Source organism: Bubalus bubalis, chromosome 12 (assembly GCF_019923935.1).
Source record: "Bubalus bubalis isolate 160015118507 breed Murrah chromosome 12, NDDB_SH_1, whole genome shotgun sequence".
Classification (NCBI taxonomy): Eukaryota; Metazoa; Chordata; class Mammalia; order Artiodactyla; family Bovidae; genus Bubalus; species Bubalus bubalis.
Window position 1 is genome coordinate 18887246 of NC_059168.1, and position 27551 is coordinate 18914796.

The 27551-nt window shown below is 40.9% G+C and overlaps 1 protein-coding gene across 1 annotated transcript in view; it reads left to right on the forward strand.

Moving 5' to 3' along the window:
• The first annotated feature begins 22634 nt into the window (after window positions 1-22634).
• VIT (vitrin) overlaps window positions 22635-27551 on the forward strand; it is a 127738-nt gene continuing 122821 nt past the window's right edge. Inside the window, exon 1 of the mRNA XM_025260867.3 lies at window positions 22635-22934. The gene's annotated coding sequence lies outside the window, so the exon portion shown is untranslated. The remainder of the gene's footprint in view (window positions 22935-27551) is intronic.

The window sequence follows — 27551 nt, forward strand, 5'->3', positions numbered from 1 at the left end:
AGACCACCTGATCTGCCCCTTGAGAAATTTGTATGCAGGTCAGGAAGCAACATTTAGAACTGGACATGGAACAACAGACTGGTTCCAAATAGGAAAAGGAGTATGTCAAGGCTGTATATTGTCACCCTGTTTATTTAACTTATATGCAGGGTACATCATGAGAAACGCTGGACTGGAAGAAACACAAGCTGGAATCAAGATTGCCGAGAGAAATATCAATAACCTTAGATATGCAGATGACACCACCCTTAGGGCAGAAAGTGAAGAGGAACTAAAAAGCCTCTTGATGAAAGTGAAAGTGGAGAGTGAAAAAGTTGGCTTAAAGCTCAACATTCAGAAAACAAAGATCATGGCATCCGGTCCCATCACTTCATGGGAAATAGATGGGGAAACCGTGTCAGACTTTATTTTTCTGGGCTGCAAAATCACTGCAGATGGTGACTGCAGCCATGAAATTAAAAGACGCTTACTCCTTGGATGGAAAGTTATGACCAACCTAGATAGCATATTCAAAAGCAGAGACATTACTTTGCCAACAAAGTTTCGTCTAGTCAAGGCTATGGTTTTTCCTGTGGTCATGTATGGTTGTGAGAGTTGGACTGTGAAGAAGGCTGAGCGCCGAAGAATTGATGCTTTTGAACTGTGGTATTGGAGAAGACTCTTGAGAGTCCTTTGGACTGCAAGGAGATCCAACCAGTCCATTCTGAAGGAGATCAGCCCTGGGATTTCTTTGGAAGGAATGATGCTAAAGCTGAAACTCCAGTACTTTGGCCACCTCATGCGAAGAGTTGACTCATTGGAAAAGACTCTGATGCTGGGAGGGATTGGGGGCAGGAGGAGAAGGGGATGACAGAGGATAAGATGGCTGGATGGCATCACTGACTCGATGGACGTGAGTCTGAGTGAACTCTGGGAGTTGGTGATGGACAGGGAGGCCTGGCGTGCTGCGATTCATGGGGTCACAAAGAGTCGGACACGACTGAGCAACTGATCTGATCTGATCTGATCTTGCTTCTACTTTTCCTGGAATAGTCTGATATTTAGTAACCCCTATTATTACCTCTGTGCTCAAAATTATTCACATTGTTTATGAATTTGTAAGCTACTAATAGGATTATTTAAAATATTATGCTTCTTTCTATCTCCAAGCATTTATTTATTTAACAAGCAGTTATCAACTTCTGCCTGTATTCCAGACTCTGTATCAGGCCCCAAGGACAAACTGAGAAGCAAAACTGAGCTCCTGGATTTAAGTTCACAGATATTCACAAATAATTATAGCAAGGGATACAAACCCTAACAGAACCTGTTTGTCAAGTCAATTAACTTTTATAAGGTCAACATAAGGATGGAAACTTTCCTTGATGTCAAGGTCCCATGGATTAAAAAGGAGGAGATGACATATAAGAAGAGAAAGGTGAGAAGGCATGTGCTTGGCAGAGTGTATGAGGAAGGACACTCCTGGCAGAGAAGCTGTACCTGCAAAGAGAGGAAGAGGTCACCCCACATAGAACAAGCAGAGTAAGTGGTCTCCTCTGGCTGTGCCCAGGATACAAGAGGAGAAGGTGGGAGAGAGGCTGGGTAGTCAGTGGGAGTCCCCTAGAACTGTACACCATGCTCAGGAGATTAGATTTCCTTCTGCAAGGAGCAAGGAGCCACCAAAAGATTTGAAGCAGGATGTAATCAGATCATGCTTACAGGTTCCTCTGGAAACAGCAGAGAATGGACTAGAGGGGGTAGGACTAGAAGCACAGGAACAAGTTGGGAGTTTATACAATTGTCCATTCAAGAAACAAAGAGCACTATCGAACACTCAGCCATTGAAAAGAATCAAAGTACCATACTTACTTCAACAAGGATGAACCTCAAAACATTTTGCTAAGTGACAGGAGTCGATCACAAAAGGCCACACATTGCATAATTCCATTCATATGTAACATACAAAATTGGCCAAACTAGAGAGGTATAAAGTAGATTACTAGTTGCCAGAGGCTGGGAGGAGGAGGGATTGGAAGAATAGCTAAGGGGTGCTCCTTGTAGGGTGTTCTAGAATTGACTATGGTCCAAACTGCACAACTCTGACTATAGTAAAAGCTACTGATTTATATACTTGCAGTTCAGTTCAGTTCAGTCACTCAGTCGTGTCTGACTCTTTGCGACCCCATGAATCGCAGCACACCCACGCCAGGCCTCCCTGTCCATCACCAACTCCCAGAGTTCACCCGACTCACGTCCATCGAGTCAGTGATGCCATCCAGCCATCTCATCCTCTGTCGTCCCCTTCTCCTCCTGCCCCTAAGCCTCCCCCCAGCATCAGAGTCTTTTCCAAGGAGTCAACTCTTCACATGAGGTGGCCAAAGTACTGGAGTTTCAGCTTTAGCATCATTCCTTCCAAAGAAATCCCAGGGCTGATCTCCTTCAGAACGGACTGGTTGGATCTCCTTGCAGTCCAAGGGACTCTCAAGAGTCTTCTCCAACACCACAGTTCAAAAGCATCAATTCTTCGGTGCTCAGCCTTCTTCACAGTCCAACTCTCACATCCATATATGACCGTATTCCCATCTCTTTCAGAATTTTCCACAGTTGATTGTGATCCACACAGTCAAAGGCTTTGGCATAGTCAATAAAGAAGAAATAGATGTTTTTCTGGAACTCTCTTGCTTTTTCGATGATCCAGCAGATGTTGACAATTTGATCTCTGGTTCCTCTGCCTTTTCTAAAACCAGATTGAACATCAGGAAGTTCATGGTTCACATATTGCTGAAGCCTGGCTTGGAGAATTTTGAGCATTTCTTTACTAGCATGTGAGATGAGTGCAATTGTGCGGTAGTTTGAGCATTCTTTGGCATTGCCTTTCTTTGGCATTGGAATGAAAACTGACCTTTTCCAGTCCTGTGGCCACTGCTGTGTTTTCCAAATTTGCTGGCATATTGAGTGCAGCACTTTCACAGGATCATCTTTCAGGATTTGAACTAGCTCAACTGGAAATCCATCACCTCCACTAGCTTTGTTCGTAGTGATGCTTTCTAAGGCCCACTTGACTTCACATTCCAGGATGTCTGGCTCTAGGTCAGTGATCACACCATCGTGATTATCTGGGTCATGAAGATCTTTTTTGTACAGTTCTTCTAGTATTATGATATGTGAAGTATATAAAAACTGTTTCTAGAAAAACAATGAGGTGGGAAGGAGAGTAGTGACAATTCTCTAATTCTGATTGGCTGAGCTAGGTGGATGGGGCCACCACAAAGCAGGACAGGGAATTCAGAAGGATGACAGGCTCTTTTATGGATAGTTTGGTTTGAAATGCCTGTGAAGTATCAAGATGGTGATGAATAACAGCCAGGGGAGCTTATGACAGAGGGTCTGGGGGAAAAGATTTGAAGTATTTCAGTACGTAGTTTGCATTTATATCTACGGGAGTGAATACAACAAACTAAGGAGGGCAATGGCACCCCACTCCAGTACTCTTGCCTGGAAAACTCCAGGGATGTAGGAGCCTGGTAGGCTGCAGTCCATGGGGTCACTAGAGTCGGACACGACTGAGCGACTTCACTTTCACTTTTCACTTTCATGCATTGGAGAAGGAAATGGCAACCCACTCCAGTGTTCTTGCCTGGAGAATCCCAGGGACAGAGGAGCCTGGTGGGCTGCCCTCTATGGGGTCGCACAGAGTCGGACACGACTGAAGCGACTTAGCAGCAGCAGCAGCAGCAAGGAGGGCATGTGGGGTGAAAAGAGACCAGGGCTAGCCCAGTAAGGAATGTCATATTTAAGGAACAGACAGAAGAGGTGCCTTCAAAGGAGGGTGAGAAGAAGCTATCAGAGCACAAAGAGGTAAATAAATAGCCTAACAGCTGCTGAGCCTAGTCATGTCACTAATAGTGTTTCAAAATACTCGGGAGCATCTCCAAACATGATTTTGTTTAATCAGGGAATGTGGAGGTCAAGTGCACCCATCTGGGACTCTGTAAGACTGCCATTGCCCTGCGACTCAGCCCACTAGCTGGATACCAAACACCAGGCTTCTGTGCTGTTCTGAAACCTAGCCTACCTGCCTGTGCTCACCTGCCATGTGGTAGGGAACATGTGTTTTCATTTTCCCTGTTCTGCTAATGAAGTGGTTATGTTCAGCTTTCATCATAATTAGCATTCATTTAGTTCAAGTGCTTTGTAATTAATCTTTTATGCTAATTAATCCTTTTATGTATTAATACATCACAAACGTGAAAGAAAACATTTTTTTTACTTGCAAATTAAATTAAGCTTCTTCACCCTAAAAGCAGAGTGAAAGGAAATGTAACTAGACAAATCAGACCACAGAAAACCTCTGTTTGCTGAAAAACTGACACTGTGGTTTGCATTAAATTTTGCATTCAGAGAACTGGAAAAATTAGCTCAGCCAAACCATACCTTGTCTGTTCTTCCCAGTTAGCAAGACATCCCTTCTTAACTAGCTTATAGTTTTAAAAAATAACGAGATTTTTCAATATTCCTTTTTATTCTTAATTCAAATTTTAAATGTGGAATTATCAACAAATGCTGCCAAGGTAGGTGCTGCAGATTACCTTCCAAGCGATAAATAGGCCTTCCTTCTGTAAGTCCTGCTTTATGATTTTATATAATCTCTTTCAGATATTTTTTCTGTCTTTATCCTCACAGTAACCTGGGGTGGAGATAGCATGGTCAGGAGAGAGACTGCTTGGAAACTCTGACTGTTTTGCCAATTAAGTGGCCCTGGGCAGATCACTCTCTGTCCCATTTTCTCATTTCTAAAATGATTGCTGTTCATTAGGGCTGCTGTTTAGAATTGTGCCTGGTATACCATACTGCTACTGCTAAGTCACTACAGTCGTGTCCGACTCTGTGCGACCCCATAGACGGAAGCCCACCAGGCTCCCCCATCCCTGGGATTCTCCAGGCAAGAACACTAAATGCTCAATAAATATTACAGCTGACATATGAACAACTTGGGTGAGTTTAGAGACAGTGACCACCCTCCCACCTCTGAAATACAGAATCCGCACAGAACTTTTGACTTCAAAACACTCTTAACTGCTGATAGTCTACTGTGACCAGAAACCTCCCCAAAACATAGTCGATTAACACATATTTTGTATGTTATGTGTATTATAGTTGTTGTTAAGTTGCTCAGCTATGTCCAACTTCTTTGCGACCCCACCAGGCTCTTCTGTCCATGGGATTTCCCAGGCAAGAGTATCGAAGTGGGTTGCCATTTCCTTTTCCAATGTTACATGTAAAAGTGAAGGTTGCTCAGTTGTGTCTGACTCTTTGCAACCCCATGGACTGTATTGTCCATGGAATTCTCCAGGCAAGAATACTGGAGTGGGTAGCCATTCCCTCCTCCAGGGGATCTTCCCAACCCAGAGATCAAACCCAGGTATCCTGCATTGCAGGTGGATTCTTTACCAGCTGAGCCATCAGGAAAGCCCCAAAATTGCTCAGTCATACCTGACTCTTTGCAATCCCATAGACTATACAGTTCATGGAATTCTCCAGGCCAGAATACTGGAGTAGGTAGCCTTTCCCTTCTCCAGGGGATCTTTCCAACCCAGGGATCGAACCCAGGTCTCCCACATTGCAGATGGATTCTTTTCCAACTGAGCCACAAGGGAAGCCCATTATATGTATACCTACATATATTTTATGCATTCATGATGGACCTTTTTCTTACTTATTCGCTATTCCTAGGCTGCAAGATTCATCTGCAAGTTTTTTCAAGTTGCCACAAATCCCAAAAAGTTTTTTCAATATACTTATTGAAAAAAAAATCTGCATATAAGTTCAGTTCAGTTCAGTTCAGTCACTCAGCCGTGTCCAGCTCTTCCAGACCCCATGAATCACAGCATGCCAGGCCTCCCTGTCCATCACCAACTCCCGGAGTTCACTCAGACTCACATCCATCTAGTCAGTGATGCCATCCAGCCATCTCATCCTCTGTCGTCCCCTTCTCCTCTTGCCCCCAATCCCTCCCAGCATCAGAGTCTTTTCCAACTCTTCGCATGAGGTGGCCAAAGTACTGGAGTTTCAGCTTTAGCATCATTCCTTCCAAAGAAATCCCAGGGCTGATCTCCTTTAGAATGGACTGGTTGGATCTCCTTGCAGTCCAAAGGACTCTCAAGAGTCTTCTCCAACACCACAGTTCAGAAGCATCAATTCTTTGGCACTCAGCTGTCTTCACAGTCCAACTCTCACATCCACACATGACCACTGGAAAAACCATAGCCTTGACTAGACAGACCTTTGTTGGCAAAGTAATGTCTCTACTTTTCAATATGCTATCTAGGTTGGTCATAACTTTTCTTCCAAGGAGTAAGCATCTTTTAATTTCATGGCTGGAGTCACCATCTGCAGTGATTTTGGAGCCCAAAAAAATAGTCTGCCACTGTTTCCACTGTTTCCCCATCTATTTCCCATGAAGTGATGGGACCAGATGCCATGATCTTCGTTTTCTGAATGTTGAGTTTTAAGCCAACTTTTTCACTCTCCTCTTTCACCTTCATCAGGAGGCTTTTTAGTTCCTCTTCACTTTCTGCCATAAGGGTGGTGTCATCTGCATATCTGAGGTTATTGATATTTCTCCTGGCAATCTTGAGTCCAGCTTGTGCTTCTTCCAGTCCAGCGTTTCTCATGATGTATTCTGCATAGAATTTAAATAAGCAGGGTGACAATATACAGCCTTGACATACTCCTTTTCCTATTTGGAACCAGTCTGTTGTTCCATGTCCAGTTCTAACTATTGCTTTCTGACCTGCATACAGGTTTCTCAAGAGGCAGGTCAGGTGGTCTGGTATTCCCATCTTTTTCAGAATTTTAGTGGACTTGTGCAATTCACACTTGTGTTGTTCAAGAGTTGACTGTATTAATACTGTAGTTACCACTCTTATCAATGTTTGCTGAGACCAGAGGCACAGAAACACAAATAACATATAGCAGAATTCTAGCACCTACCCATCAAGAGTTCAGATGATAGATCAGGAGCTCAACCCAGCACCTCAGTGAATACCCCCAGGGGACACGTGTTGGTGCTGAACCAAGGAGGCCTCCCAGGATCAGTGCTGGAAAGGCCCCACCCACATGCCTATCCATGACAGCCAGGTTCTTGACTGGCTCAGGGATACAGCATAAACTATGTTGATTATTTGTCCATTCAGATGAGAGTCACAGAAAAACACATTTCCAAATGGTAATCTGCCATCTTTTTCTACATTAAGACTGAAACATATGACAAACATGTTAGTCTGTGTGGCCAGGATTCATGCATATATATTCCTGGGGTCCCTTCCATAATGAGATCCAGGCCCTTTATCTGTATCTGTTAAAAGTACTCCAAAACCTTTTTTTATGCATGTGGCAGGAATTTGGTTTATCCTCAGGTGTATCACCTTGCCTTGCTACCCATTAAGGCCTGGCTTTCAGCCTCAATAGCTCAGTGGTAAAGAATCCACCTGCAACACAGGGGACTCAGGAGACACAGGTTCGATCCCTATGTAGGGAAGATCCCCTGGAGGAGGAAATGGCACCGCACTTCAGTATTCTTGCCTGAAAAATCCTGTGGATAGCCCATGGGGCTGCAAAAGAGTCAGATACAACTTAGCAACTAAACAACAAGCACCGCAAATACAGTAATTTATAGATTAAAGGGCTTTATTTTAAAAATCAATTTTACCTTATTTGATACTCAAAATGGTCAGACAAATTATATTCCTCATTTTACAAATAAAGAATCTGAGTGTTCAAGTGCCTTCTATCCATCTTGTGCTCAGTCATATCTGACTCTTTCATGACCCTATGGACTGTAGCCCTCCAGGATCCTCTGTCCATGGGATTTTCCAGGCAATAATACTGGAGTGGGTTGCCATTTCCTCCTCCAGGGGATCTTCACAACCCAGGGATCAAACTGCAGATGGATTCTTCGTAGGTGCCTAGTGTAAGGCTAAAGAGCCAGAAGACTTTCCTGATATAAATCTGATGCTATTTCTGTGAAAACTTGCTATCTCTTTCTAGGTATGAAAGATATTCTAGTCATGAATTTTCCATTTGCTATGTCATCTTTTTTCCTTTTTGAAGATTTATTTTATAATGAAATAATTTCAGATTTATGAAAATGTAAAAATAGTACAATGAGTTTATGCATACATTTACTTTCTCTATCCATGGGTTCTGTATCCACAAATTCAACCAACTGCAGATGGAAAATATTCAGAAAAATATTCCAGAAAATTCCAAAAATCAAAACTTAAAATTTCTGAGCACCAGAAACTATTTACATAACATTAACATCACATTAGGGACTATAAGTAATCTAGAGATGCTTTAAAATACACAGGAAGATGTGCATAGGTTATATGTAAATACTACACCATTGTAATAAGGGACTTGAGCATTCACAGATTTTAGCATCTGCAGGGATTCCTGGAATCAACTCCCGTGGATATGGAAGGATGATGGCACTCTTCAGCCAGCTTCCCCCAATACTAATATTTCATATGTCTACCATACAATTATCAGAATCAGAAAATTAGCACTGATACAGCATCATTATCTAATAATTTAGACTTCATTCAAATTTCACCAATTTCCCATTAACATCCTTTTTCTGGTCCAAGATCATATCTAAAAATCACATGTTGCATTGACTATAATATCTTCTTAGTCTTCTATCAATAGCAGTTTTTCAGTCTTTGCCTCTGATGTCCTTGGCACTCTGGAAAAGTACTAACCAGTTCATTTGTAGATGGTTCCTCTATTTGAGTCTGTGATGAATTCTCATTATTAAAGTCTGCTGCGCATTTTTAGGAAGAACTGCACAGAAGTGATGTTCTTCCCAGTGCGTCATGTTAGGAGGCACAAGATGTCAATCAGTCTAATTACTGACAATGTAAACTCTAATCACACAGTTAAGTGGCATCTTCCAGGCTTCTGCCCTGTAAAGCTATTTTCCCCTATTTAATTAATAAATATCTTCTGGAGAGATACTTTAATATTACATAAGTACTCTGTTTTTTCATCATCTTTTCACCCACTACTTATATGCTGAAGAGCAATTTTCTATTTGGGGCTTCCCTGATAGCTCAGTTGGTGAAGAATCCACCTGCAATGCAGGAGACCCTGGTTTGATTCCTGAGTTGGGAAGATCTGCTGGAGAAGGGAAAAAGCTACCCACTCCAGTATTCTGGCCTGGAGAACTAGTCCATGGGGTCGTAAACAGTCGGCACTGTGAGACTTTTACTTTCATTTGGCTTCCCTGGTGGCTCAGATGGTAAAGCATCTGCCTGCAATGCAGGAGACCTGGGTTCGATCCTTGGGTTGGAAAGATCCCCTGAAGAAGGAAATGGCAACCCACTCCAGTACTCTTGCCTGGAAAATTCCATGGAAGGCTATCATTCTTGCTTCATTCATTAGCTGGAATTCGTTTTTAAAGAAAAGCTATTCCTCTCCCTATTTTTTATATAGAAACCCAAATATTATTCCTTTATTGTATGTGCTTTAATTCATTAATATTTCTATTTGATTTGTTGTTCAAATTCCCCAGATTAGGCCACTGAGAGCTCCTTCAAGTTGGTTCCTGTATCCATTTGACAGATTACTATCATTTTTCTTACTAGCTCCAAAATATTCCAGATACATCATGTATTTTCCCATCTCCAGCCCTAAAATCAGGTATTTTATGAGTGTATACAATTTTGTTTACTGAATAATTATTTTCTGAAACCAAGCTTTTATTTTACTTATACGCACTGGTCATTGGTCATTCTTAGCAAGCAAAGCTAAGGCAAACATATATACATGGATATCAATTTCTATACTGGTAAATGGAGATAGCATTACTCTTTCTTTACTAACTTTTATTTTTAATAGATTTCTCTTGTTGAATTGCACTGGCTAACATCTCTAGTACAATTCTGAGTAGTAATAGAGACAGTAGGTATCTTTGCTGAGTTTCTGACCTTAGTGGAAATGCCTCTAGAATTTCATATTTAAGTAAGATGATGGATTTAGGACTATGGTATATATATTTTATGTTAAGTACCCATCAATTCTTATTTTCTTGAATCTTTTTTATCAGGAAGGAGGAATCTGAATGCAAACAGAAGGAATGGGAAGAAAGACACAATGGCAAACATGGGCACTGATAAAACATGCCTTTGTGTTAAAATAAAAATCTTCACACCTCTCTTCATCTACCATTGCCATAGCCTTTGTACAGGCAGGGTCTCATTCCATACGCCTTGACTTCGGGGCTAGTCATGAAATCGTTTTGGCCAATGAAATAGTTAAAAGGAAATGACAGTGTGCCAGTTCTAAGACTAAATGTTAAGATCCCTCACATATTTCCTGTTGGCCGCCAATGACTTTGCCATTGCCAAGAGAAGAAGCTCTTCCACTGTACAGCTGTTCCCTGTATCATGGCCAGCAAAACACATACATATAGCCCAGAGGTTCCCTAGCCAGCCACAGACCTATACTGGGATCCGTACAGCACAGCACAACACAGCTTAGATCAGCAGAGCCCCAGCTGACAAGTGTTCAGTGAACCAACCCTTTATTTTAGATTCCATTTGCTTACTTGGCATAAAAGGAAGCTATAAGGCCTATAATCTCTTGCCAACCATTTTGAGCCCTTGTTTTGCATAAGCTACTTTTGTATTTTGCTAATCTGCCAGACCGGCAGCCTATTTTTAATGCTCGGATCCACGTTATGGCCTCTAGCTCTCCATATCGTTTTGTAGGTCTTTGAATCTCTTTTATGCTATTTGCAATCACAGTGATTTATCTGCATTTATTTTTTTGTCAGTTTGGCCTAGAATATTGTGGGTGTTGTCCAAAATTTGATACGGTGGTTCCAGCTCATTTCTTTCAGGGAAGTATTTGGGAGTAGTAATCTTCCTAACATTTTTTTTAAGCCTGAGGAAGAAGATGAATTCTGTTGGTCCACTATTTCCTGTGGACCACTAAGTTGACCTTTTGAATCACAGTCAATAATATCTATCTAATCTCTAATCAATTTGCCTCTGATTTATTCTTAAGAACTCTTCCTTCTAGCTTTGGAGGCTTTTACATTCTTTGGCAAAAATCTCTTTTGACTTCCTATAGTCTACTGTTTGTAGGTTATTTGTGCTTCCAATTTGGCTCTTTCAGTTTTCTGAAAGACATGTTTTCCTTGTAATAACCTCTTTGCTTCTGGCAGATAGTGATAACATAAATTTAACAGAAGTTAATTATGTTAGCAAATTTTCCATTCACATCGACACTGCTAAGCAATGCTATTCAACAGTGTCCAGGAAACTGAAATAACATCTGGTCACTGCTGTAAGGTTCCACTACGGTGTGGGGAGAAAAAGTCCCCAGACTGCTGCAAAGGAGTTCAAGGCAAATCGTATTTCTATTTTTCAAAATTGACGTAGCATCAAACATGATATAGCCTTAGACATTTCAGTGAGCTCATGTTATGAAAAGTGTAACTCTTGTGTTTTATATCTGCACGGAGTCAAAGTATCAGAAGTATCTGAAAAGACTCTCTCATTACTTTGACTCTTAAACTGCCATCCTGGATTTTTTAAAGTCCCATAAAAGAATGAACTTGTGATAAGAAGATTACGTTGATTTCTATGAGTTCTATCTCTGGAGTGAAAAAAAAAAATGGGGCACTATTTTAAAGAGTCATCAAGTTCAATGTTTATGACAATAATAAAAACTTTCAATAGAGAAGGTTCTAAAAGAGATTTGAGTTTTTATATGGGATATAGTACAAGACTGGGACACTAAGTTTATGTAGTGACAACTAGGTATTTAGGAAAGAACTGATGCTTTCAAACAACTATAGGTAATTTACAAGCCAAACAGAATCTCAAGTAGTAAAGCAGGAAAAACTGAACCCCGCAATTTCTGTTCTCAGCTACAAATAACTAGAAGTTCAGTTAATGCCAAGCAACAAACTCAAGACCACTTACCAGGAAGTTATGATCCTGTTTTAGTTAAAGAACCTCAAAGATTTCACTGAGGCTACCAACTTAACTATTTTGTAAACACTGTGTTGCTGCCAGCCTTGGGTGTGGAGGATTGACTCAGTTTTTGGCATCATCATCACTGGTCCACACAAGGCTCCAGGACTTTTGCTTTTATGTTTTTTATCCTATTTTACCCGAAATCTCCACTCCCATTCTCTTTCCCCATAAGCAAGCATTCTTGTGTATTTGTAATCATTCATTTAGCTAATACTTATTGTATGTATGCCTATTACATGTCACTTCAAAGGGTTAGGAACACACAGTGATCAAAACAGAATAATACATTAAAAAAAAATAAAAAACATGCCTTCTGGGAGCCTACATTCAGTGAGGGATGTGCAATGAAAAATTAAGTAGCAACTGGCATTAAAGGATAATAATTACCGTGGGGAAAATAAAACAAAGAAGAGGAAGAGGGATATGTGGAACCCTTTTCAAGATTTTTCTCACAAATTCTTAAAAAGCTATAATCCAGGATTATGGTATAATAAGATATATGGTTACATGTATTCCTTTAAAAAACTGGAGTGCCTGTGTAGACTTAAGAAGCTACTGTACATTTATGATCTAATAAAGACTTATAAAGAAGGAAAAAGAAGAAGAGGAAATGCTGGGGGTAGGGCTATTTTAAATAGGGTGACCAAGTAAGCCTTACTCAGAAGGTGACATTTGAATAAAGATGTGAAAAAGGTGAACACATGAGCCATGCAGATGTCCAATAGAAGCCCTTGGGAACAGCCTGTACAAGTCTGTGAAGTACCATGGATCTAGTGAGTATACATTCACTTATACATGTTCTTGCAAAATGTATATTGTTGCTTTAGGTGTATATATGTTAATTTTCATAATTCCATTTGTAATAGTCTGGATTCTCCAGAGAAATAAAACCAATAGGAGGTATACATAGAAAGAGAATTATTTAGATTTTTAGCAGCAGATATTTAGATATAGATATACTATAAGAGCCTGGAGGAGGGCATGGCAACCCACTCCAGTATTCATGCCTGGAGACTCCTATGGACAGAGGAGCCTGGTGGGCTGCAGTCCATGGGGTTGCAAAGAGTCGGACATGACTGAAGCAATTTATCATGTGTGCATGCATGCTATAAGAGATTGGCTAACATGATTTTGAAGGCTGAGAAGTCCAAGATCTTCAGTCAGAAAACTTGAGACTCTGGAGTTCTGAGACCTGGATGGTGTGGTTCAGTCTTACTCCAAAGGTAGGTGAAAACCAAATGTCCCAACTTGAAGACAGAGGCTGAGAGAAAGGATTCTTTCTTGCTCAGCTTTTTACTCTATTCAGGCCTTCAGTAGATTGGATGAGCCCACCCACACTGGGGAGAGCAATCTGCTTTACTCAGTCTACTGATTCAATTATTAATCTTATCCAGAAGCATCCTCACAGGCATGGTCAGAAATAATGTTTAATCTAATATCTGGGTTGGGGCATAGACTTGGATTACTCTGATACTGGATGGTTTGCCTTGGAAACGAACAGAGATCATTCTGTCTTTTGAGATTGCATCCAAGTACTGCATTTCAGACTCTTTTGTTGACTACGATGGCTACTCCATTTCTTCTAAGGGATTCCTGCCCACAGTAGTAGATATCATGGTCATCTGAGTTAAATGTACCCATTCCAGTCCATTTTAATTCGCTGATTCCTAAAATGTCAACATTCACTCTTGCCATCTCCTGTTTGACTACTTTCAATTTGCCTTGATTCATGGACCTGACATTCCAGGTTCCTAAGCAATATTGCTCTTTAGGGCATTGGATGTTGCTTCTATCACCAGTCACATCCACAACTGGGTGGTGTTTTTGCTTTGTCTCCATCCCTTCATTCTTCCTGGAGTTATTTCTCCACTGATCTCCAGTAGTATATTGGACATCTACTGACCTGAGGAGTTCCCCTTTCAGTATCCTATCTTTTTGCCTTTTCATACTGTTCTTGGGGTTCTCAAGGCAAGAACTGAAGTGCTTTGCCATTCCCTTCTCCAGTGGACCACATTTTATCAGAACTCTCCACCATGACCATCCATCTTGGGGATGACAGAATGATCTCTGTACGTTTCCAAGGCAAACCATTCAATATCACAGTAATCCAAGTCTATGCCCCGACCAGTAACGCTGAAGAAGCTGAAATCGAATGGTTCTATGAAGGCCTACAAGACCTTCTAGAACTAACACCAAAAAAAGATGTCCTTTTCATTATAGGGGACTGGAATGCAGAAGTAGGAAATCAAGAAACACCTGGAGTAACAGGCAAATTTGGCCTTGGAATACAGAATGATGCAGGGCAAATACTAATAGAGTTTTGCCAAGAGAACTCACTGGTCATAGCAAACACCCTCTTCCAACAACACAGGAGAAGACTCTACACATGGACATCACCAGATGGTCAATACTTAAATCAGATTGATTATATTCTTTGCAGCCAGAGATGGAGAAGCTCTATACAGTGAGCAAAAACAAGACTGGGAGCTGACTGTGGCTCAGATCATGAACTCCTTATTGCCAAATTCAGACTTAAATTGAAGAAAGTAGGGAAAACCACTAGACCATTGAGGTATGACCTAAATCAAATCCCTTATGATTATACAGTGGAAGTGAGAAATAGATTTAAGGGACTAGATCTGATAGACAGAGTGCCTGAAGAACTATGGACAGAGGTTTGTGACATTGTACAGAAGGCAGTGATCAAGACCATCCCCAAGAAAAACAAATGCAAAAAGGCAAAATGGTTGTCTGACGAGGCCTTACAAATAGCTGTGAAAAGAAGAGAAGTAAAATGCAAAGGAGAGAAGGAAAGATATATCCATGTGAATGCAGAGTTCCAAAGAATTGTAAGGAGAGATAAGAAAGCCTTCCTCAGTAATCAGTGCAAAGAAATAGAGGAAAACAATAGGATGGGAAGGACTAGAAATCTCTTCAAGAAAATTAGAGATACCAAGGGAACATTTCATGTAAAGATGGGCACAATGAAGGACAGAAATTGTAGGGATCTAACAGAAGCAGAAGATATTAGGAAGAGGTGGCAAGAATACACAAAAGAACTATACAAAACAGATATTCACGGCCCAGATAATCATAATGGTGTGATCACTCACCTACAGCCAGATATCCTAGAATGTGAAGTCAAGTGGGCCTCAGGAAGCATCACTACGAACAAAGCTACTGGAGGTGATGGAATTCCAGTTGAGCTAGTTCAAATCCTAAAAGCTGACACTGTGAAAGTGCTGTACTCAATATGCCAGCAAATTTGGAAAATTCAGCAGTGGCCACAGAACTGGAAAAAGTCAGTTTTCATTCCAATCCCCAAAAAAGGAAATGCCAAAGAATGTTCAAACTACCACACAATTGCACTCATCTCACACACTAGTAAAGTAATGCTCAAAATTCTCCAAGCCAGGCTTCAACAGTACATAAACTGTGAACTTTCAGATGTTCAAGCTGGATTTAGAAAAGGCAGAGGAACCAGAGATCAAATTGCCAACATCTGCTGGATCATCGAAAAAGCAAGAGAGTCTATGTCTGCTTTATTGACTAGGCCAAAGCCTTTGACTGTGTGGATCACAACAAACTGTGGAAAATTCTTAAAGAGATGGGGATACCAGACCACCTGACCTGAATACTGAGAAATCTGTATGCAGGTCAGGAAGCAACAGTTAGAACTGGACATGGAACAACAGACTGGTTCCAAATCGGGAAAGAAGTACGTCAAGGCTGTATATTGTCACCCTGCTTATTTAACTTATATGCAGCGTACATCATGCAAAATGCAGGGCTGAATGAAGCACAAGCTGGAATCAAGATTGCCAGGAGAAATATCAATAACCTCAGATATGCAGATGACACCACCCTTATGGCAGAAAGTGAAGAGGAACTCAAAAGCCTCTTGATGAAAGTGAAAGAGGAGAGTGAAAAAGTTGGCTTAAAACTCAACATTCAGAAAACTAAGATTATGCCATCTGGTCCTATCACTATATGGCAAATAGATGGGAAAACAGTGGAGACGGTGACAGATTTTATTTTTGAGGGACTCCAAAATCACTGCAGATGGTGACTGCAGCCATGAAAATAAAAGATGCTTGCTCCTTGGAAAAAAGGTTATGACCAACCTAGATAGCATATTAAAAAGCAGAGATATTACTTTGCCAACAAATGTCCTCTAGTCAAAGCTATGGTTTTCCCAGTGGTCATGTATGGATGTGAGAGTTGGACTGTGAAGACAGCTGAGTGCCAAAGAATTGATGCTTTTGAACTGTGGTGTTGGAGAAGACTCTTGGGAGTCCCTTGGACTGCAAGGAGATCCAATCAGTCCACCCTAAAGGAGATCAGTCCTGAATATTCCTTGAAAGGACTGATACTGAATCTGAAACTCCAATACTTTGGCTACCTGATGCGAAGAACTGACTCATTTGAAAAGACCCTGATGCTGGGAAAGATTTAAGGTGGGAGGTGAAGGGGACAACAGAGGATGAGATGGTTGGATGACATCACCAATGTGATAGATATGAGTTTGAGTAGGCCCCGGGAGTTGGTGATGGACAGGGAAGCCTGGCATGCTGCAGTCCATGGTGTCACAAAGAGTCAGACATGACTGAGCAACTGAACTGACCTGAATATCTGGGTACCTGGTAGCCCAGTCAAGTTGACACATAGAATTAACCATCGCAGTGAAAAGTCAAAGTGTTAGTTGCTCAGTTGTGTCCAACTCATTGCAACCCCATGGACTGTAGCCCACCAGGTTCCCCTGTCCATGGGATTTCCCAAGCAAGAATACTGGAGTGGATAGCTATTCCCTTCTCCAGGGGATCTTCCTGACCCAGGGATTGAACCCAGGTTTCCTGAATTGCTGGCAAATTCTTTACTGTCTGAGCCATCCCAGTACTATATCATATTTCTCAATCTGTTTCTTACTTTTACTTAGAATAATGTTTTTCACGATCAATGGTTGTGGTAGGCAGAATTCTAAGATGCCCCCATCCCAATCTTTTCCCCTGGGGCATAATGATATTATGTTACCTGACAAAGCAATATTGTGGATATAATTATAGTTACTAATCAATTAACAGTAAGGTAAGACAATTATCCCAGTTGGCCTAACCGAATCACATGAGCTCTTTAAAAATAGTTTTCTCCAGCTTCTTGTAAAAGAAGAACTCAGAGAGAACTCAGGCATGAAAACAATTCAACACACCTTCACTGGTTTGAGGATGAAAGGAGCCATGTGATGAGGAGTGGGGTGACCTCTAGTAGTTAAGAGCAGCCCCTGGCTGATGGCTAGCAAGAACACAGCAACCTCAGTCCTACAACTGCAAGGACCTGAATTCTACCAACAACCTGATTTGGTGGAGTCTTTCTCAGAGATTCTAGATAAGAACCAGTCCCACCTCGTTGGCTAAAAATCAGTGTTGCTGTCTGTTTTATTTATTTAAAAAACACAAATAGTAGTATTTTTTCTTTCACATGAGGCAAGATCCCAAGAACTCTACAAGTATTAATTCTTTTAATTGTCATAACTTGGAGATACATATTTTATTTTTTTCCCCCATTTTACAGATGAAGAAACTAAAAAACAGAGAATTTAGGTTATTTGCCAAATGACAGGTGCCAAAACCAACAGTAAGACCTAGGTGATCTGGTGTGGGGAATCATTGTTCAAATCCCACATCTGGCTCTTTGCTTCTAGCAGCTACATAATATCTCATACTGTGTATCTCTCATACTTAACTCTTAGTTTTGGGGGGATGGATTTCTCATGGCTCTGTGCAAGAAGCTCACCAAAGACTATCCCACAAGGAGTTTCATGGGGCCTAGGATACATATGTAACGTGACTAAGTACTTCTAGATGGCTCTCTAGAATAACCACATTTGTCCACAACACAGGCAGGACATCAGGGTCACCATATGTCTGCCATAGGCATTTTCCAGCTTTCCAATCCTAGGCACTCTGATGAAAAGTGATATTTCAAATGGATGGAAGATCCAAATAGACATTTATCCAAAGGATACATTGCTGCTGTTGTTTGTTGCTAAGTTGTGTCTAACTCTTTTGCGACACCATGGACTATAGCCTTCCAGGCTCCTCTGTCCATGGGATTTCCCAGGCAAGAATACTGGAGTGGGTTGCCATTTCCTTCTCCAAAGGGGATCTTCCCAACCCAGGGATCAAACCCGCATCTCCTGTATTGGCAGGTGGATTCTTATCATTGAGCCACCAGGGATGGCCAAAAAGGACATGAAAAGATGCTTAACATCACCAATTATAAGCGAAATACAAATCAAAACTAAAATGAGGTATCCTCACACTGGTCAGAATGGCCCTCATCAAAAAGTCTATATTACTAGAGAGGGTTTGAGAAAAGGGAAACCTTCTGTACTGTTGGTGGGAAGGCAAGCGCATACAGCCACTACAGAGAAAAGTATGCAGGCTTTTTAAAAACTAAAAGTAGAACTACCATATCCCACTTCTAGGCATATATCCAAAGAAAACCATAACTGGAAAAGATACATGCACCTCAATGTTCATTGCAGCACTATTTATAATAATCAGGACATGGAAGCAACCTAAATGTCCACTGATAGAGGAATGGATAAAGAAGATGTGGAACATACATACAATGGAATATTAGTCATCACAAAGAATGAAATAATGCCATTTGCAGCAACATGCATGGATCTAGAGATTGACGTGCTGACTTAAGTCAGATAGAGAAAGATAAATATTATATGATATCACTTATATGTGTAAGCTAAGAAATGGAACAAATGAACTTATTCGCAAAACAGAAATAGAGTCACAGGCGTAGAAACCAAACTTATGCTCACTGGGGAGAAGCAGGGGAGGGATAAATTGGGAGACTGGGACTGACATATACACACTACTATATATATAAAATATATAATTGATAAGAATCTACTGTATAGCACAGAGAACTCTACTCAGTACTCTGTAATGGCCTATATGGGAAAAGAACCTAAGAGAGGATGCTGCTGCTGCTGCTAAGTCACTTCAGTCGTGTCCAACTCTGTGTGACCCCATAGACGTCAGCCCGCCAGGCTCCCCCATCCCTGGGATTCTCCAGGCAAGAACACTGGAGTGGGTTGCCGTTTCCTTCTCCAATGCATGAAAGTGAAAAGTTAAAATGAAGTTGCTCAGTCATGTCCGACTCTTAGCGACCCCATGGACTGTAGCCCACCAGGCTCTGTCCATGGGATTTTCCAGGCAAGAGTACTGGAGTGGGGTGCCATTCCCTTCTCTGAAGAGAGGATGCAGGTATATATAAAATTGATTCAATTTGCTGTACACCCGAAACTAACACAACACTGTAAATCAACTATACTTCAATAAAATTATTTTAAAAATAAATACAAATTTTAAAAAATAAGAGAACTGAATCTCAGGGAAATGAAAAGAATTTCCTGAGCTCTTCAGTTCAGTTCAGTTCAGTCGCTTAGTCGTGTCCGACTCTTTGCGACCCCATGAATCGCAGCACGCCAGGCCTCCCTGTCCATCACCAACTCCCGGAGTTCACTCAGACTCATGTCCATCGAGTCAGTGATGCCATCCAGCCATCTCATCCTCTGTCGTCCCCTTCTCCTTCTGCCCCCAATCCCTCCCAGCATCAGAGTCTTTTCCAATGAGTCAACTACTTCGCATCAGGTGGCCAAAGTATTGGAGTTTCAGCTTCAGTATCAGTCCTTCCAATGAACACCCAGGATTGATCTCCTTTAGAATGGACTGGTTGGATCTCTTTGCAGTCCAAGGGACTCTCAAGAGTCTTCTCCAACACCACTGTTCAAAAGTATCAATTCTTTGGTGCTCAGCCTTCTTCACAGTCCAACTCTCACAACCATACATGACCACAGGAAAAACCATAGCCTTGACTAGACGGACCTTTGTTGACAAAGTAATGTCTCTGCTTTTGAATATGCTATCTAGGTTGGTCATAACTTTTCTTCCAAGGAGTAAGCGTCTTTTAATTTCATGGCTGCAGTCACCATCTGCAGTGATTTTGGAGCCCTCAGAAATAAAGTCTGACACTGTTTCCACTGTTTCCCCATCTATTCCCATGAAGTGATGGGACCGGATGCCATGATCTTCGTTTTCTGAATGTTGAGCTTTAAGCCAACTTTTTCACTCTCCTCTTTCACTTTCATCAAGAGGCTTTTGAGTTCCTCTTCACTTTCTGCCATAAGGGTGGTGTCATCTGCATAGCTAAGGTTATTGATATTTCTCTCGGCAATCTTGATTCCAGCTTGTGCTTCTTCCAGCCCAGCATTTCTCATGATGTACTCTGCATATAAGTTAAATAAGCAGGGTGACAATATACAACCTTGGTGTAGTCCTTTTCCTATTTGGAACCAGTCTGTTGTTCCATGTCCAGTTCTAACTGTTGCTTCCTGATCTGCATACAGATTTCTCAAGAGGCAGGTCAGGTGGTCTGGTATTCCCATCTCTTTCAGTTTTTCCACAGTTTATTGTGATCCACAGTCAAAGGCTTTGGCATAGTCAAGAAAGCAGAAATAGATGTTTTTCTGGAACTCTCTTGCTTTTTCCATGATCCAGCGGATGTTGGCAATTTGATCTCTGGTTCCTCTGCCTTTTCTAAAACCAGCTTGAACATCTGGAAGTTCATGGTTCATGTATTGCTGAAGCCTGGCTTGGAGAATTTTGAGCATTCCTTTACTAGCGTGTGAGATGAGTGCAATTGTGTGGTAGTTTGAGCATTCTTTGGCATTGCCTTTCTTTGGGATTGGAATGAAAACGGACCTTTTCCAGTCCTGTGGCCACTGCTGAGTTTTTCAAATTTGCTGGCATATTGAGTGCAGCACTTTCACAGCATCATCTTTCAGGATTTCAAATAGCTCAACTGGAGCTCTTAGAGACATTTAAAAAATAATCAAAATTATTTAATCAACATTAAAAAGTGATATTTCACTGCTTATTTTAAAGGAGAATTTCTCTCTTTTTTTAATACTGTTTATTATTGTGATAAATATGTACAACAAAAATTTTGCCATTTTGCTAAGTAATTCATTAGCATTAATTATACACATAGTGGAGTACAACCATCATTATGTATTTCCAAAACTTTCCATCACCACAAACATTATTTCTCAATTTCCACTTCACTTTGAGCATCTCTTCTTATGCTTTCAGTACATTTACATTTGATTCCACCTTATTTACCATAAGAAAACAAGTTAAACAAATGAAAGAAAAGAAGCTCTCAGCCCTAACACAGCACATGGCCTAAGGGTCAGCCAACTTTGAATTTGAACCTCAGTTCTTACCTTTCCAGCCTGCTGACCCTGGGAACATCAATTAATCTCTCTGAGCCTCAGTTCTTTTATCTGTAGTGTGAAAGTAATCGTAATAACCCCTCTAGGTTGTTCTATCTATTAAATGAGTTGATATATGTAGAGGGTTTATCAGCATTCCCAGCATAAGTATTTCATAAATGGTAATTAGCATTATTAACATTAATAGAAATAGTATCAATATTAATTATATTTGGACTGCCACTTCATCCAAACCTTCCCTCAGAGGATGGGAGAGGGCATCTTCTATGTGGCAATACCATCCTTACCACCAATGGACCTAGGATTTTAAGGAAGAAGAAATAGAATCAAGATTTTTTTTTTTAATGTTTTGGCTGTGCTGTGCAGCATGCAGGATCTTAGTTTCCTGACCTGGGATCAAAGCCATGCCCCTTGCAGTGGAAGTGCAGAGTCTTAGCCACTGGGCTGCCAGGGAATTCCCCAGGATTGAGAAAATGCAGAACCAAATGGAAGGAAAAGATTCAAAGCCGAGTAATCCCCAGGGGTCCTTAGTGGGGAAGATTCTCCTCCTTGGCAGGGCTGGGTGAGTGCACAGTCCCAGGCAGCCAGAGGACCGGCCGTGGGCTCCCTCCCACCCTAACTGAAGAGAAGCTGTCAGACTGATAAACATCTGAATCTCCAGGAGTGTCAGATGTACTTTTTTATGGTCTGTTTTTAAGATGTTGTGATATACTCATATATGTTTTGGGCCTGAATCCCTTCAATTTAATTGATGACACTAATATGTAAATAACTAAAACCCTGCAGATTGCACTTATGCTGTGAGCTATCCATCATTTGTTTTTTTGAAGCATGAGTCAGGTTTTGCTTCCCACTGTTATTATCTTGTGTCCTGTTCCCAGAAGCATAGACTACAGTCATTTCATTAAACTTGCCAAAATGCAAAAAGGACCAAAGTGAACTAAACCAAAAAACAGCTTTAACATGTAGGAAAATTATTTCTACTCCAAAAGTGAGAGTCCAATAGAACCAGCTCAGTACTATTTGTACAGTTTTATTTCTTTATGCAATTTAATCCAGCTGTTTGCCAGCATTTGAAAAAGAAAGAGAAAATATAATTGCCCTGCTTAAGTCAATTTTAAAGTATACTTAAAATTTTTCCATCTTATCTAGGTGCTTCTCTCCTACTTTTTAGAATTTTTAATTGTAGAATTTGCTTGCTGGAAATGTGTGCTTTGGGCTAGAAAGAATATTTAGAAATCCTTACCCAAAAAAAAAAAAAAAAAGTGGGAGTGGAAATTTAAAAGAGGACCGCCTAATTCAGTACTAAAACCAGTGTGAGAAGCAGTGTGTGTGAGTGTGAGAGTGAGTGTGTGTGTGTGTGTGTCTGTGTGTGTGTGTAGTGTAAAATGTGCTTTTCAAAGTGCTGAGAGTTTGATAGGAATGTTTGATTAGCTCTTCTCAGAAGAGAAAAGGTGCTTGGACCTCTTCTTGTTTCTTCTTTAGAATAATTTGGATGGGATCTGTGATGCAGAAAAGCTTAAGGAAAAAGGGATATCCGTTCTCTGTGGTGGAAAAGTTTTGAAAAAAATTTGCTTTCTTCAAACAAGGTATGTTCTAACGAATTGCTACTTTATTTAGATAGTTTGCTTTCCATTTCTTGTTACAAAAACATGAAAATATATTTATCATTAAGAAACTAGAATACATCCCTTGACCAAGTAATCAGTCTATACAAATTTCAGTCTCAGGAGAATTGAATGGTAACTGACATCCTTGGAAACAACTAATATATGTATCTCAACTCTAAATAAATTGTGCTGAGGTAAGGTTAGAACAAGATTTTCACTGTATCTTTTAAACCAACTTAATTGTGGTTAAAATTAGTTGAAAAGTATAATGTTTGTGCAGAACTTTAAAGTACGTTTAAATCTATTATTACTCCACATTATACCTTACTTCCTATGTGGAATACAATAGCAGCAGAACAAATTGCTTATAACATTGAAAGAAAAGCAGATACAGGCATATTGATGCTAAGTTAAAACAGAAATTATTTAGAGTAGATCTATACTTTTCTCTATTCAGACAGATCTTGGAGGAATGTGGCTACATGTGTGATTTTGTATCTTGTTTACACTGGAAGTATTTTCTTAGGTTTAGTGTTTCTTTAACTGATAAGCCCAAGAAACAGCCGGCATTGTTAAGTCTTCTATTGTAGCCTAACTTTACACAGGGAAACAGGATACGAAATCTCTTTCAAGCATGATTTGTGTTAAACTAGTATAAACATGAAATAAATGCCTCAAGCTCAGGTTAAACAGAGAGGATAAGATTGAATAATTAGACGCGATGGTTTGCTCTGAACAACCCACGGCATCTTTGCCATCCCAGCTTTGAGAGTGGAATTCAAGATTTTCTTTGGGTTTATTGTAAATATAAAACCAGGCATTTTTGGCCATGGCGGTTATTCAAAAATGTGAGCGCTAAGAAAATAGCATTTTGCCATTACGTTGTGTTGCAATAAATTTGGAAGTTTTGGTGGTAACGTTCTAAGGATGTTTTTCCCTTGGTCTCTTGAAAGATGAAAATAGCCTGTAGCCAAGAAAAATCAAATACTATTTGTTTGTGTATTTTCTCTGTTGTGCATGTGTGAACTGCAAGCGGTAGCTACTCCCCCATAGGAAAGCTGGACATGCCTGTCTTTTATTTATTGAATTAAAATACCCTCTTTTGTTGAAAGACTTTAGACAAAGAATTGCAAGACTACAAGGGCTGCATTTTTAATTGCAATATGCTGGTTTCCCAGACTAAGCTTCATTTAAATATATCTTATACCTCACCCATGAAAGGAAATACGGTAGGGACTTTGAAAGTGCTTAATATCTATCCTGACGTAGCGTTTACTTTATGAATAGCGTTTAGACGATCTAATTATCTTTTTTGCCAAGTTGTTGATCACATGAAGAATAGTTTCTTTCAGTGAAAATACACTGGGTTTGAGAATGGTTTATGAATAGCATCAGGAGAACAAAAATGCTGTGCTGTTCCCATCTGTAATTCCTGTAAGACATACTGCTAGACAGGAAAGCGGTGTGGTTCAGTGCCGTGTCCCAAGCCAGGAGCCCCAGATTACAGTCACAGCTCTGTCCCTGTTTAGTGGTGTTATCTTGAGAAAGGTGTGTAACAGTTTTTGACTTTTGTTTCTCCATCTGAAAAATAGAAAAAGCAATGCCTTCATACAACCCCTCCCAGGATGGCTATGGAGTTCAATATTGATTCTCAGTTTTAAAAGGGTTTTGAAATATGAAAAGTTCTAAAGAAAGGGAACCATTCTTCCCAAATATTAAAAAAGAAAAAAAAATAGAATGCATGGGAAGGAGTCACTGGTTGTGAAATAAATGTTTCGTGACCTCCAGGATATTCCTACAACAATGCCCACATGTGCAACTTAGCCTCTCCTTGCTAGTTTGGAGGCACGAGCCAGGGATCAAGAGCAGTGGGCGCAGGACAGAGCTCACTGCTCTGTCAGTGGAAGGGCTTTCTAGCTGTGTGACCTTGGGGAGTTTACTCAACATCTCTGTCTCCATTTCCTCACAAAAGAAGTGACGAAATTGCCTTGCTAATCCTATGGTTCCAATGCACTGGAATATCTTCAATGTTAAGACATGGCCAGACCAATTTCACTGTTGAGACTTCCTGTATACTACTGATACAAAATCAAAACAGGGTAATGGAACTTACAATATATTGAAAATGTCTGTGCTTACCTAACTAAAGACTTCAACACACTCAAAAATGAAAAGTAATATAACTTTATACTAATGAAATATAATCCAGTGTGTATACATGTATGTGTGTATGTATAATCCTATGTGTATAAATAAATATATGCAGATGTATATTTACACTTATCTTTCCATAGAGGACAGTGTGGTTCAGACTTCTTTCAGTTCTCTGGTGCATTTCTATGACTGTATGACCTCACGTGGTGATAATGTCAAATATCTAAATTTAGGTAAAGTGAAGGCCAAGTGGCCCTCCTACTTTATGGATCCTGAAGGTGCTTGTCAGGCAGGAGGTTCTGACACTTCTTAAATATGTTACCTTTGGCAAATTTTGTAAACCTTCTGGGCCTCAGTTTTCTCATCTGTAAAAAGAGTCTACTATTAATGGTTACCTCACAGGGTTGTGGCAAAAACACTTCAACTTGTAGCTGGTACAAGTTGTTGTAGCTTGGTCAGTACCCAAATGTTAGCAAGTAATTTTTTATGGTATGGGACTGGAATGAAGAACTTAAATCAGCTGTTAAACAAATCATTTGCAATCCTCTTCAAACTTAAACATTAGCTCTTTGGATGTAGTAAGCAAATAGATATGTGGAACTATGTGATCTTAATATAATTAATAGAAATTTGGGACTTCCCTGATGGTCCAGCAGTTAAGATTCTGTGCTTCCAATGCAGGGGGTACAAGTTTGATCCCTGATCAGGGAACTAAAATCCCAAATGCCATGTGATACAGCCAAAAATTTTTTTTCAATTATTAGAAATTTCTTGCTATCTTGCAGGAGATCTGAACTAATCAATATTTCAACAAATATTAAATCAAGAGAGGTACAGCCATAATGTGATGTCTGTATTTTGAGAAACCCCAAAGGTCCCCTTCTGGCTGCCAAAACATGTGTCTCCCTGTGGCTTGCAGAAGGTGGTAAAATTCCTGGCTCCCTGAACACATACACACTGAGAGAGAGAAGTGCACAGAGAATTTGCTAGTTTCTACAGACATGAAAGTTCCCTGTGCAGGTGGCAGTGAGAGGCTTCTGCTCAGGCAGAGAATGGGGCAAGAAATGAGCGAGAGACCAGGGCCAGTCATGTCTCCCCATTGGAAAAGGCTTTCTGATAGTGCCAGCTTTTAAAGTTTCATTAGGGCACAGGACTGCACACGGACAGCCAGGGCCTGATTCCTACATTGGCCTGGACTGCGGGGTTCTCCTGCAACTAGTTCCTCCAGCTGTGCACCTATGCCCTGCCAGCCCAACTCCCTTCACCAGACTGTACTGCTGTGCACACCCCATAGGGTGATCCTGCAGTGACAGGGGTGTCTGCTGACAGCCAGGGGCCCTGCACCCAAGATTGGCCCTAGCCCTTGCTACCAACCCTGGCTCTCAGCCCTACAGACAGCTGACCCCACAACCCAGTGTATGCACACTCCTGGCTCAAGCCACCGCTACTGCCTGCCCTGATCCCCAGCCTCTAAAGGTGTCACTGAGGCCTCCCACAGCCCTTGCAGCCACTGTGGATCCTCTGCCCTCCTCTCCAGGGACCACGATGTTGTTGATGCTGTGGCCTGAGCTGTCAAGCTATCACATCACCTTGGACCTAGAGCTAATACAACCCCCATACTTAGAGCCCTGCACCATTTGACGGGTCACAGTACACTCCCGGGTGCCCCTTCTCGCAGGCGAAGGTCTTTCCTTACAGAAGTCAGTCCATGAAGTTGGAAAGAGATGATTGCTTCTTCAGATGCATAGATATCCACAGAAGGCTATGGGCATCATGAAGAATCAGAGAAATACGCTGCCACCAAAGAAACACAGTAAACCTCCAGTAATTGACACCAAAGAAACTGACACCAAATCAGGAGAACAAAATGAGAAGCTCAGCAAGGGACAGAGAAGATTGAAAAAGAACCCAATGGGAATTTTAACTAAAACACACACACACACACACACACACACACACAAATTGAAGTTAATCTGAGACCATCTAGGTGAGTTCTTTTTTACAGACGAGGAGGTGAAGGGCCAAAATCGCATTCTCAATAGAGCACGGGCTATTTCAGTCTTGTTGACTGCATTTTCCTATGGTTACCAAAAAACACACAGTTGTGGAAACTGGATTCAGAATTTGTTTTTAATCAACTAGAAAACTTTTCCACTTAACAGACTGCAAGCCTTAAAGAAATCCTGAGAGATCGCCCATCGGAAATGCTCCGGGCTGCCTGGAAAATGCGCGCAGCAGGCACCAGGCGATGCTCGGAGTTGAGACCCATAAAAGCGGCACATCGTGTGGCAACCTGCAAAGAGCAAATCCCCCACCAGCAGATGTTGTGACTGGAATCTGCTCTTGCATTCCTCTGGTGCTTATACCCTGAGGGAGAAAGGGGAACTGAGATGCCAGAATCCTTCCTGAGTCAAATTCACAAGCCAGGGTCTCGAAACAAAG